Genomic DNA, 13,404 nt, shown 5'->3' with positions numbered 1-13,404 from the left:
ATCTTTGCGCACGTTGTGTGCGCTGTGGATTGGTCTCTATAATCTCCCATCAGGAGTATTTAAATTTACCTTTTCAGACAGGTAACATTTTAATTTATTTGTTTATAGTTTTTTTGTGTGGCCCAGATAGTGAGAAAGTGCAGGTGTGTTCCTCACTCACATGTACAGTCCAAGATTTGTCCAGAAAGAAAACACTACACAAATTTTCTCCCGACACTTTCTAGAAAGTGTGAGGTAAGAGGAGACCTCGGAGGGCCAGGCCAGTCGGGAGTCCTGGAGAATACACCCTCCCGTTGCCACACTGCTCAGTTAGACACTGAAATTTTGATTTCCTGATGTCTTCTAGAGGCATAACAATGCATGCTTCCAGAAAGCCCTGCGTTTGCCTTATTTAATCCTGATTTAATCTTACAAGCTGTCAGGTAACACCATAGCTCACCTGTTGAATGGGTGAGAGAATTGGCTCCAGTGGCACCTAAGTGATTTAACCAGAGTCGTCCAGCTGGAAGAGACAAAGCTTGACCCGGCACTAACTTGTCAAAGGCACAAATCACATCATTTCATCTAGTGAATTAATGTTTGGTAAATATGAAATGTCATTCAGTGGAAATCACCCCAGGGAATAAGGGCAGATAGAGCTGCTGATGCAGTTTCGTTTTCAGACTTTAACTCCCAAGTTAATCCAAAATCTTTATATTAAGGTGAAATTGATTTGCAAGTTTCTGCTGCCTTCACATATTTAAGACGGGGTGCGGTGGGTGGGGTGGGTGGGCTCTTAGGATCTCAGACTCCAGCGCCTGTATTTCCTGGGTTAAAGTTCATGTTCAACCACTTAAACTAGTGCAACCAGAATCTCTCAGTGGCCGGAGCCAGCAGTAGCCATAGTGGTCTACTGCTTTACCATGGGCCTGCTCTGCTGTGGCTCCTTTCTATAGCAACTTCTTTTAATACATGGTGCCTGGATCTTACAACGGGCCAATCAGGTGCAAGCTATGAGTTGATTGGTGTTAAATGGTCCAGTCAGCCATAGGATTAAAAAAAATGGCCCACTCAGATTTGTAATTAGGGCATCCTGAAAGGGGATATAAGCCAGGGCTGAGAGAGCTGGAGAACATTAGTCCAGCCTGTAAAGAAAGAAGAGAAAGCCTGTTCTTGGCCACCGAAGAAAGAAGGACCAGAAGCCGACCTGGAAGAAAGAAGCAGCAGCATCCAGAAGCCGACCTCTGAAGAAGGAAGAGAAGCTGAAGACCTCTGTCAGAGACTGGGCCTCCAGTCCTATCTGACATCACCTGGATGAAGCACCAAAAGCGTTGGGCCTGGTGTTTCAAAAGCTGTTGGTATCATCTGATAACAAAGAACTGTTAACACTTGGTGTCACTGACCTCTGGGTTTCCAGTAGTGATCATTACTACTGGCCAGAGGTATCTAGCTCTGTTGACAGTGACCACCACTCTACTTACATCTGTGCTTCTGGTGGACACTATCTGGGGTGAGATAGCCAGCTACTTGTGGCTACAGTAAGCTCTTTGATTCCCCTGTTTGTAAAATAAACCCCATTGTTGTTCTTGGAGCCTGAGGTATCTTGCAGTGGTGCACACAGGTGAGAACCAGAGAGAACCCGTATTGGGCATTTTACTTAAATTGTAGTCACCTGTAGTGTAGGTATTGCTATAACCCTTAGAAATTCCAAGAAGTTCAAGAAAAAGATCAAAGGTAGGCGTCTCTGACCTGGTCTCCAGGGATAGTGTTGGAGTCTCTAGAAGGAAGACAAAGTAGGGGTCCTCTCATCAGCTGGCACCGCCAGGGAAACCTGGCTTTCACTGGGGGCCCCTTGCAATACCTGCCTGGCCCTGAGCCTCAGGACCTGAAACTCTACAAAGGAGAGAAAAAGCAAGCAAGGGCCAGGAAGCCAGCAAGGGGTAGAGATCAACAGCTACACATTTATATGTTTTAGAGATTTGTTTGCTTTAACTCCGCATTTCCCTTTCTATATTTCTCAGGTTTGTGGCCTGGATATCTAATTCTGTTTCTTTGTGGAGAGTTATATTTCTAAGAAATAGAGAATCTTGAGGCAGAGATGTAATACTCCAAGAAAGATAAATCCTCTGGGCCAAGAGGTGCCTTATTAAATTCTCCAGAAGCAGAAATGTGTAGCAATAGTCTTTGTAGAACCTTCTGGAATTTGTGGGTGAAGGGCTGTTCTTAAGTGAACTTTAATATCCCCCTACGAATATTGCAAGAGTCCTATTGAGGAATAAGTTAAATTCCACTCTGATACAAGCCTTCCCATGGCAAACATACAAAAAAGAAGCTTCTGGAATCTTGGGGGGATAGTCTTATCCTGAAGGGAAGATCAAGGAATTGGTATCCCTGATTCTTCATTAAAATTACTTTAATTTGGGCCTCCCTGGTGGTGCAGGCAGTTGAGCGCAGCACTGTGAAGCTGTGCGCAGCCTCTGCAGTGCCAGTTTGATCCCTGCCGGCCTCAGAGCAAGACCTCTCCTGTCTCGCCCACTGCTCACCTCAGCAGTGTATTTCGTTAGTTTGCTTGTTCTGTTCCCTGCACTGTCTCTGGTGAATCCTCTCACAGGTCTGTACCCTGGCTCTTGTATAAATATAAATAAAAAATAAATCTTAAAAAAAATTTTTTATTTTATTTACAAGTATTTCTGCAGCAGTGGTTCAGCTTTTCAAAAGTGCTTTAAAACTCATAAATGTTTATGACTCCAAATATATTGTTATTTTGGTGGAAAATTATATTCTACATGAGAAATATTTAAAATATTAACTGAGGGGCCTCCCCAGTGGCGCAGCGGTTGAGCGCTGGGTTGCGAGGCTGCCCGTGGTCTCTGCGGCGCCGGTTCGAGCCCCGGCTGCTCCCCGGCCACCGGAGGAGGGTCCCACATGGCGCGCAGACCTCTCCTGCCGCCCGCTGCTCCCCTGTGAGTCGGTCCTTCTGCCTGCTCTGCTCCCCGCTCTGGCGAATTCTCTCACTCTCCCGCACTTCTGACTGTACCCAGTGCATGTATAGACAAACAAACAAACAAGTAAATAAATAAATAAAACATGCCTCTATTAAAAAAATAAAATATTAACTGAGAAGAACATTGTAGTTTATTATCTAAATACTCAGCTATCATGATATTATTTTTTAAGAAATATATTTAACCTTTGAGGACTATCACAGAAGTCCTTCTTAAACTCTGAACATTGGAAGAGCTCTGGAGATTTGTCTTCCATTTCTTCATGAGAATTTCTGTCTGGTATTTGAGTGGTTGACACCTGGAGTCTTGGTTCTGTGTGTGTAGTTTTGAGATTTCAAGGATGATGTCATTTTGATGAGATTTTGTGTTCAGTAAGCAGCATCCTTGGGTTACCTCTGAGAAAAAGTTTCTGCAGAGTTCCCCTTTCAGGGCACATGGTGAGTTTACCCAGGAGAGGAAGACCTTTGCATAGACACACGCAGATGAAGGTTACATTTTAAATGGAGTTTTATTAGGAAAAGGAGAAAAAAGAGAGAGACCCCTGCATAGGCACAAGCAGGCAGTCTTGGAAGGAGAGCTGCCTTTTACTAGTGCAGAAATTATTTTAGTTTTCTTTTTTGGGGCAGGGGTTCACTCCTTTATGGAATTATCTACTTTTAAATTAATCACTTTTTAGGGTGTCATTGGATGAATTTGTAAAGCCCCTGATTCTCTAATGGCTGTCAATCTCCATATCCCTCTGGTCTATGCCTAGGGATTTTTTTTTTAAAAGATTTATTAATTTTTTTTTACAAGCACTGGGTACAGTCAGAAGCTTGGGAGGGTGAGAGAATTCACCAGAGACAGAGCTGGGAACAGAACAGGCAGACAGACGAAATACACTGCTAAGGGGAGCAGCGGGCGTGGCAGGAGAGGTCTGCGTGCCATGTGGGACCCTCACTGGTGGCCAGGAATTGAACTGGCACTGCAGAGGCTGCGGGCAGCTTCACAGCCCAGCACTCAACCGCTGCGCCACCAGGGGAGTTTCATTTTTATAGCTGACTACTATGTTAATCCTTTCTACCCTCAAACCTCCAGCTTCTGGCCTTCTGATGCCTCCATCCCATTTTTTTACTGTAAGCCTCCATCAGAGAATGAAACATTCCCTAGAAACATCTAGGAAAAAGTATGAATGCATAACTGAAAATATACACATTAGGGCCTCCCCAGTGGCGCAGCGGGTTGAGCGCAGCTCTGTGAAGCTGTCTGCAGCCTCTGCAGCACGGGTTCGATTCCTGGCCAGCCAGGGTGAGTCCCACATGGCGCAGCAGACCTCTCCTATCTCACTCGCTGCTCCCCTCAGCAGTGTTTTCGGTCGTCTGCCTGTTCTGTTCCCTGCTTCTTCTCTGGTGAATCCTCTCACCCTTCTATGCCTCTGACCTGTCTGTACCCCAGTTCTTGTATAAATAAATAAATCTTTTTTAAAAATACACATTAATATTTAAAACACAGGGAAGGCTAAGATGAACTAACCAATTGATGTTGATTTTTGTTATTTATTCCATAACATAAATATTTACATATACACACATACTTTTCCCTTCTTTACACAGTGATTTTAATAGCAGCTTCCAAGACTGATCATACATAAAATATATAACTAAATTACAAGGTGGTTCATGTATGCATGGTGAGGTAAGGCAGCACTAGCCCTAGTACTTCCTTTACCTGGTAGAGCCTAGAGGGGCTGCCCTCACCCAGGCCCTTCCCGGGGTGCCCTGGACACCCCAGCCTGACACCCAGGAGGCAGCAGCACTGCTAAGGTGAAGCAGGGCTGAGGTCAGAGGTGCCGCCCTCTGAGCCCTGCAGGCTGGAAGCTCCTGGGAGGACGGATGTCTGTGCTGGGCCACACGGTAGCCTGGCCCCAGGAGCCCCGAAATCATCTGAGGTGCTGCTGGCGTGAGGGAGCATAGGGTAAATGAAGATTGTTAGGATTTTCTGCCCTCTCGCCATTAGTATTAATGATAGTTCCCTGCAGTCCTACACGTGTGCCTGATGGCGGGCACCTGGAATACGGTATGGGCACACCTGGGCTGAGAGACTGGATTTACAAGGACAGTGTCACGGGGACGCCAGCAGAGCACCAACGGGAGCAGCAGTGGTAGCAGAAAAGAGCCCCTGAGAGAATGCCAGAGAGCCCAGAAAGAATGAAGGCTCGCCAGGGCCTGGGAGGCCAGTTTGGGGGCCCCCGGAACCCCTGCCTGCTGAGTATGTGATCGCTGCACTACAAATGATGTGTAAAGTTCAATAAAAGCCCGAAAAAGTCACCGAGGGCTCCAGGACTCTACCCATCTGCCCAGATCATGGAAAACCTGCTCTGTGCCTTGCTGGCACTGCAAGGAGAAGGACGGTCCCACTTTGCTTGTTGAGTCACTGACAGAAATGCCCTCCCATGCTCTCCCCTGAGCCTGACGACATTCTAAACCAGGAGGTGTGGAAACCACGGGAGCCCTTTTGGGTGACGTGACAAAGGTTGGAGAGACGGTGCTTTTCAAATTTGAGCAGAAACCACGTTGGTTCAGACATTGGTTTTGGCTTTAAACCCAGAGACCGAAGGGGCGGTGCCCAGCTCTTCCCTACCTGCCGGCCCTGGGTAGCTCCTGCGGGCTCCCAGCCCCTCCTGCGCTGGCCATTCCTCCCCTCCTGCCAAGACCCCTACAACGCTCTCTACCCCTGGCTTCTTCCCCTTGCCTGTGCCCCTGGGTGTGGCCACAATGTCCTACCACTGGTGCCTGCTGCACGCCTGTGGGCCGGGCCAGTGGCAATGCGGTGCTGCTGAAGGCTGGTTGCTGCTGCCCTCCGACCCCAGCCCAGGTCAGCAGCTCAGGTGAGACTGCAGCTCCGCTGTGTGCCGGGGAGGGGGAAATCTGGCTCCTGAGATGGAGGGAGAGCAGTTGGGGTACAGCCCAGAGTCCCGCAAGAATCTGGGGCAGGTTTCCTTTGTGACTTTGTCTGAAGTCCACTATTAGGCCCTTCTGTCCCTGTGCTGCTGGAAGAGGGGGACAATGGGTACCCCCTCTTGTGAGCACCAAGATTAGTATAGAAGGGCTGCTCCAAGCCTTTGCTGGGTGTCCTCACTGGGAGGGAAAACTTGTAAAATGGCAACTTGTGGAGGTTCTGAATAGAGATCAAGATTGTTCTAGAAAGAGACTTCATATCTTGTTAAGGATGGTGTTGGGCAAATAAAATTATCAGGCTTTTTCCTACCTTCCCTTTACGAGCTTCTCCAGCTGCCACGGGCGCCTGTGCAAAGAGCACTTGGCAGCGTGAGCCCGGGGCAGGCCTACCTGTAATTGTGGACACCTGGGCCCAGGGAGCCGGCGTGTGTGTCAGTGCTCACACCTGCGCCTGGGGGGTGATGGTTAAAAGCCAGCAGCTCAGCAAGGACACCAGAGAGAGAGCTGAGATCTATGGGGGATTGGGGGCTCAGTTGCCCACCCCCAGCCTCCCTGCCTGTGTGCCTGGTGCCCTGAGAGGCCATTAAAGGCGTGTAGTAAAGCCACCGGGGGCTCTCTTCACCCGCCGGCCCCGTGCACGCTTTAAACAGCCGTCCCCCCCCCCCCCCCCCCCCCCCCCCCGTCAGGCTGCTTTCTGTAGGAAGGAGGCCACAGTTGCAGGACTTTGGCAGAAATAGTTCTCAGCAGGGGCAGGACTCAGAATAGACACGGCCTGGCTGGAAACCGTGACTGTTTACAGATCCCGATGCTACTGGGGAGTTGGGACAGTGGGTAGGATCCGAACAAACACCTGTCTTCACCCAGGATGCAGAGGCCCGTCCAGGCCTGTCAATTTTCCTTCCATGAAATGAAGACAGTCTCATCAGCACAAGGAGGTCCTGATTGAAGCTTTTCTTGGGTTCAGGAGGCTTCCCGGGAGCAGGCTTCAAGAGGATGAAGCCTGGGCGGAATTGCTATGTCCACCCTGAGACCCTCAGACTGGGCAGTCATTTCTGAGGCCACAGGTCAACCCAAAACAGCGTGAAATTGGGTGAGTCCAGAGAGTGGGGCCATGACCAGTGTCTTGGGGGGGAACGGCGCTCCCTGTGGGCAGCTTTCCTTTGTCTAGTCTCGAGGGGACTGAGCTCTGAGCCTCATAGAAGTAACTGGGTTTTAACCATGGCAGCTGGAAGGCTGGGCGGCCTGGCAGCGGGCCCTGTTGGAACAGCACTCAGTAGGCCATCCTGTGCCTGCCTGTTCCAAACCCTCTACCTGCACTCAGGTAAGGCCCAGGGGCTGGGGACACGTTCTTTCCTTATTGGGGGCTGGACACCTGAAACTCCCTGCAGGTCCAGGGAATCTCTGGGTAAGGTAGGACAGTTCTTTTCATGGTAAGAGTGAGCAAGAGAAGTGTTGAAGAAGGAAGCCCCCAAATGCCTGATGCACCTTCCCTGAGGCACCTGAAGATGGACCCCCCACCCCCAGAGCTGGGACTGGTGAGCAGGGACCTCCTGAGTGGTGGGGGCACTGGTGTTGGGCCCTGGGGGGCCTCCTGAGGGGATGCTTTGAAAGGCTGTAGAGAGGGGCAGAGACCAAACAAAGTTCCAGCCCCAGTGCCCTGGTGGAGCCTGGGGGGTAGGGCCCCCACCCGCCTGGGGCGATGCTGGAATTCACTTTAGCTGTGGCCCTGACTCCTGCCCAGAGCTGAGTTGAAAGTCCTTCCAAGCCAGTACTGGGAAACTGAAGAAACAAACTTCAACCCTCAGTGCTGGTGTCTTCCCATGAAGCCTGAATGTTGGGCTCACAAGCCAATCAGAAGCAAGGGAAAGTTGCCCTCACACAGACAGAAATATCTACAATGTTTAAAGCTGTTCAAAGGAGGCACATAGTGTGGGGTGTGTTGCAGCTCATAGTAAGTCTAATAAAAATGACTGAAAACAGGGAACTATTGAATGAAGAGGATGATGTGAAAAGAAGCCAAGAAAACATGACGTGATGAAAATATAATTGAAACTAGAAACAACCTGTGCATTGGTGAGCAGATCGCGGGACCCCAAGTTCTGAGATAATATCCAGTAGAGACAGTACAGTAAGCCTCGGTTTGCGCTTCAGTGGAAAGAGCGTGGGGAGGGGCTGTCCGCCCTGGGAACTGGCTGATGGGCCACTGTGAGGGGACACAGATCTGGAGATTTAAGCCCAGTGGTTCCAGCTGTGAGCCTCCTCTTCCCAGCCTTTGTGACTGAAGATTTAGGTTTGATCTGTTAGACCCTGTAATGGCAGGAAGGGCATGGAGCAGGATCTCCATGATCCGAGCAGGATCTCCATGATCCGAGCAGATGGGTGCAGGAGAACCCTACGTGGCTTTTTCAGGCTTTTATGGAGCTTTTACATGTAATGCAGCAACCAGGTACATGGCAGGCAGTGTGTGTGGGGGGCGGGAGGGGGGCAGGGGGCAGCAGGGGCAGGCAGGCCTCCCAGCCCCAGCAAATCTTCATTCTTTCTGGGCTCTCTGGCATTCTCTCATGGCCTCTGCATCTCTGCTGGTTTTCTTCCTGCTGCTCTTCTCTTCTGTTCTCCTCCTGGTAGTTTTGCCGCACTCCGCTGTATTCCGCCATACTCCACCGTACTCCAGTTCACACCACGCCATCCTCTGCCTCCCTGGCGGCCTTTTATGACAGCAGAAGGCCCCCAGGTCAAAGAACATGGGTCCTGTTGAAACTGGGTCTGAGCATCTAAAAACGTGCATTTCTGTAATGCGTGTTATGTGACGTACACTGTGCAGCTGCCAGCTGCACTGGAGCAGTGGTCTTGAAATCTGGTAGCAGTTGGGGCGGATAATCCCCTCTTCCTGATTATTGCAAGGCTGAGACCTCAGACAAAATTTGGCAACTTTATTGAGTGTCTTGGTTTCTTTATCTGGCTGACATAAGGTCTGTTTCATCAGATATTTTCTGTTGGCTAATTAATTGGTATGTTTTATGGAAACTGTTCACTGATCCTTGAAATAGATCCTATTTATCTTATTACATTTGACAAATGCATCAGGACTCTTTTTTCCCAAAGAGATGCGTTTTTTTTCCCGATAAGTACTTTAGTGATGTGACTATAATCACCTTTGAAGCTGCCATCTTGTTTGATTTCCATGAGCCCACGGCCAGCAGCGCTGATCTGGAACCTTTGGAGGAATTTTCAGTTTGCTGTTTCAAAGTCCAGGGAAACGCAATGTGTGGCGATGAATGAATGTAGCTGCAGTGTGCGTCTCGCCGATGGCCCGTCTCGATGGCCGCAGACACCGACATTTAGGAGGAGTGAACACTCGGGACCAGCTGTTGGTGAAAAGAAGAGCTCCTGCCCCTTCCAGGTCCGGTGCTTCCGGGGGTGGGGGCGCACACAGACCAGGAGCCTGACCCAGGCCTCAGAGGGCACAGCAGCGTGGCCCCTCCTTCCACAGTGCATGTCCCAGGCCACCTCATAGTCCTGTCTCGTGAACCCCTGATGATGTAGAAATTCTGGCCTTTTACCCAGGCAAAGGAAGAACAAGCGGTACTTCAGGAATGGTGAGGTCAGGAAAAGCTTTATTACTTATGCATGAGGTCCCAGACCTTGGCAGCCCTGCGTGGTCTGAGCACCAGTTTAAAGACAAAGTGTTCCTTTTATAATTACTGTCTTCATATCTGTTACATTGATAGCACTCTTTTTCATCAGGCACAACCATTTGCTGCAAAATACCCAGGAAAGGAGTTGGGGGTAAGACAGGCAAATGGAGAAAGAGGCAGACACCTGGAGATGGCCTTGGAAAGACAGACCAGCTTGACTGGCGACCAGACCCTTTTGAAATTCAACTTCTTTTAGATAAGAGTGCTGAGGCCCTGGCCATGAATCTTTAAAGGGAAGGAGCTGTAAGTAAGCAAATTTGTTAATTATGCCTGCATTGGAGTGTTCATTGCCCCTGGGCTGGAAGTTCTGCTGGAATCTTTATTCTCTTCATTTGCTCAATAATGTATTTTCTCATAAATCACAGGTTCCTAGGAGACCAGGCAGGGCTTCCATATATGCCTCCTCTGCCACAGGGTTTCCGTGAATGCCTTTGAATCTCCGCAGGGATGAGCATCATGACTTGCTGCCTGACTCTGCCTTTTGCAGGGCCAGCTGATGAGCCCGTGGCCCTTCCTGTGTTTTCCTGACTGTCATTCCCAGGCCTCCCATCAGGGAACATGACGGACACTGTGCAGCTCCCTCCCCATGCCCCAACCCTGTAGGTGGCCTTTGTTCTAAGCAGCTGCCCTGATCAGCTCTGCAGTGACCAGAGCTTAGGGCATGTGTGTCCTGCTCCTGAGGTACACTGAGGTATTGCGTGGATCAGCACCTCAGTGCTCCAGACTGGGTGGCTCCAACCCTGGGGATCAGGGTCTGCTGGCCATTGCTCCATGCAGCGCTGATCAGCCTGCGTCTAAGACAGGCCCCCAGTGCCCTCGGAGGACGCTGCTGCACTCACCCCCCAGAATAGCCCCAAGTTCCTTCCAGCTTCTCTGCTGTTCCCCCGGGACCTCTCACTCTTACCACACAGCTCACACAGGCCTCCCAGGTGGATTCATGCAACGCGGTTCTGGGATGCTGCGGAGGAGAGAGCGGGAGGTAACGGGTGTATTATCAAACTAGACGAAAGAATGTTCTCATCCTCACCTTCCAGTCTGTGGGCAGACGGACCATGGAGAGATGCATGCCCGTTGCCTTGCTAACAGCAACAGCAAGCTGGCATGGCAGCAGACAGTGAAACTAAAAAGCAGGGCAAGTTTTTCATTGTGGAGCACATTGAATGTTGTGTGAAGGAATTTAGGCTTTTTGTCCAGGACAGTGGGGAGCTCAGCGGGGGCAAAATTAAAATGGGGGCATGGGGCCTCCCCTAGTGGCGCAGGAGGTTGAGCGCTGTGCTACGAAGCTGTTGCAGCCTTTACAGTGCCATTTGATCCCGGCCGGCCAGCGAGGGTCCCACATGGCATGGCAGACCTCTCCTGTCCCTCCTGCTGCTCCCCTCAGCAGTGTATTTTGTCAGTCTGCCTGTTCTGTTCCCTCCTCTGTCTCTGGTGAATTCTCTCACCCTCCTGCACCTCTGGCCTGTACCCCGATTCTTGTATAAAATATATAAAATAAATCTTTTTTAAAAAATGGGGGCATGTAAAATGTTGAAATATTTGTACCACTATAGGGTGGGAAATGAATGTCTTGATTACTGCCCATATTTAAAAGACATAAGAGAGTAAGTGGCCTTTGTCACATCGTAATACACCAGCAATAGCATCCCCAACAGGGATGAGCTTCCAGGTTTTTAGGGTCCTGGGGAGCAGGGAGGAGGTCTCTGAAGGAATTTCCTCTGAAGGACAATGAGCAAGACCAAGGAAATTCATGACAATGGTGGGAGGAAATGGTAGAAGGAACAGAGAGTATGTCTGATCAGGGAAGACGGGCGAGGAGGAAGAAACTGTCTTGATTTATCAGAAGGGTTGATTAGCAGGGATGGACTTGTGATGAGTCGCAGAACTGAGAATGAGAAACTGTGGATGGAAGGGTAAGGAAAATGTACAACTCAGGGAGAAAATAGGGAAATAAAGTCTTTAATGCGTCCTACCCTATCCGACGACCTGGAAACCCAAAGTCACTCTCAGAGTTGGCCGGATGCTGCGAGCTGGTGGAGAGCCAAAATGGGGGGTCCCCCAAAGCCCACGTGTCTGCCTTTATATCAACCTGGCTGCTTAACCCCACCCTCAGGTCCCAGCCACCTTCCCTTTGGTGGTGATGGGATTTGGAGTTCCCAGTGTCTTTGGCTTTGGCCTGGGGTGGGGGTGGAGTCCACAAAGCCTGTATGGAATTAGCTTTAGGACATCCTTTTCCCCCTAACAATTTCAATCCACAAAGTCCATTTCAGAGATTTCTGAGACTCCTTGGCCTGCCCCACGAGTGATGAATTTCCTCTCTGGGTGGGTGTCTGGGCACAGCCTGATGGTTATGGGAGAGGTTCTGGAAGCACCTGTGTTAGGTAAGAGACTTGCAGCTGACAGCCAATGCACCTGAAGCCGAGACCCGTGAGTTACATAGACGGCAAATCTCAAAGACATCTCTAAATGTCTCAAACAAAGGGGGTTATTACTGTCATTTACTGAGAAGTCAGAAAAAATGAGATCAGATGAAATGCCATTCGATGTGGCCATCAAAGTCAGAGAGCAAATTCCGTAAAATTGTAGAATCGCGAGCTGTAGTTATGATGCTTCGGCTGTTGAACGCTCCGTATATCTTCTTCATAAAGTCAAAAACTTGTTGAGAGCTGACTGGGGGTCTGGCACTATTTTAGGTGCTAGAAATACAGCAGCGAATGGAAAAGATAGAATGCATCTCCTTTGTTGGGCAAGCCGGAGGGTGGACACAGGGTTGATACAGGTAACGTTCCTGTAGTAGCTGAAGAGTAAGTGCTGTGCGGGAAAACAAGAAAGCGGAAGTGTGCTGAGATGTGCAATAATAGAGAATGGTCAGGGAAGACCGTATGTGAAGATGTTTGAAGTAAGGCTTGATTAAGAGGAGGGAGGAACACGCCTGGCAGAAGGAATGGCGTGTTTCAGGCAGAAAAAACCCTTGTCAGATAGAATTCTGCCATGGAAACACCAAGGCTGAAAACATTTGGTGTGTGAGGGAAACTCAAGATCAGAGAGCTTGAGCATGAGACAGGAGGTGGTTGTGCCGGCACAGGCCACGCAGGCTGTGAGGGTCTCGATTTCACAGGGAGTGTGGAGCCCCTGGCGTCCTTGGAGCAGAACATGCTTTGCCAGCGGCAGTTGTTGGAGATGAAAGAGTTCAGCAGAGAAGGGAAGGGGGCTGCAGAACGGAGGCTTTTTGGTCAGGACAGGAAAATCTGGAGAAGTAGCTTTGTTTGAGGCTTTGCTTTTGTTTTTATTAATGACGTGCCATTTCTTGTTTTTCCACATTATGGTGACCACTCCTGAGGGGAGAAGTCCTATGGTTTCCCCACCGGAAAACACCCACAGTTTCCACCCTAGTCCCTAGTGCTCCCCCACTTTCTCCCTCTTTCCTCCTCCTCCCCACCCTGGACTGTGCCATTGGTGAGATTTCTCCTCCTTCCCCTGCCCAGCTTAGGTATCTGGAAAATAATGGAAGGTGAACTGATCTGATAAAAAGTATAAGCCTAGACAGAGCTAAAAAATCAAGAAAATCAAGTCAGATATATCTGTGGAGGTATCTTCATAGTCAGCAGTGGGGTGCTCGGTAGTGCACAGGGTACAGCCCCCCATCTCACTCTGTACCTCCTGGAGGGGAATGGGGGTGTGCGAATGAAACGGTGACCAACACATGAACAGATCTCTAATCCCCTCGTCTGATAACCGTGTTGAATGAAACCATGGCAAGATTCTCAGAAAACGTCCTTCAAAGCAATGCTC

Source organism: Talpa occidentalis, unplaced genomic scaffold (assembly GCF_014898055.3).
Source record: "Talpa occidentalis isolate TD23 unplaced genomic scaffold, MPIMG_talOcc4v2.1 talOcc4.16, whole genome shotgun sequence".
Taxonomy (NCBI): Eukaryota; Metazoa; Chordata; class Mammalia; order Eulipotyphla; family Talpidae; genus Talpa; species Talpa occidentalis.
The sequence above is the reverse complement of the archived record's forward strand: the minus strand, read 5'-3'. Positions refer to the sequence as shown.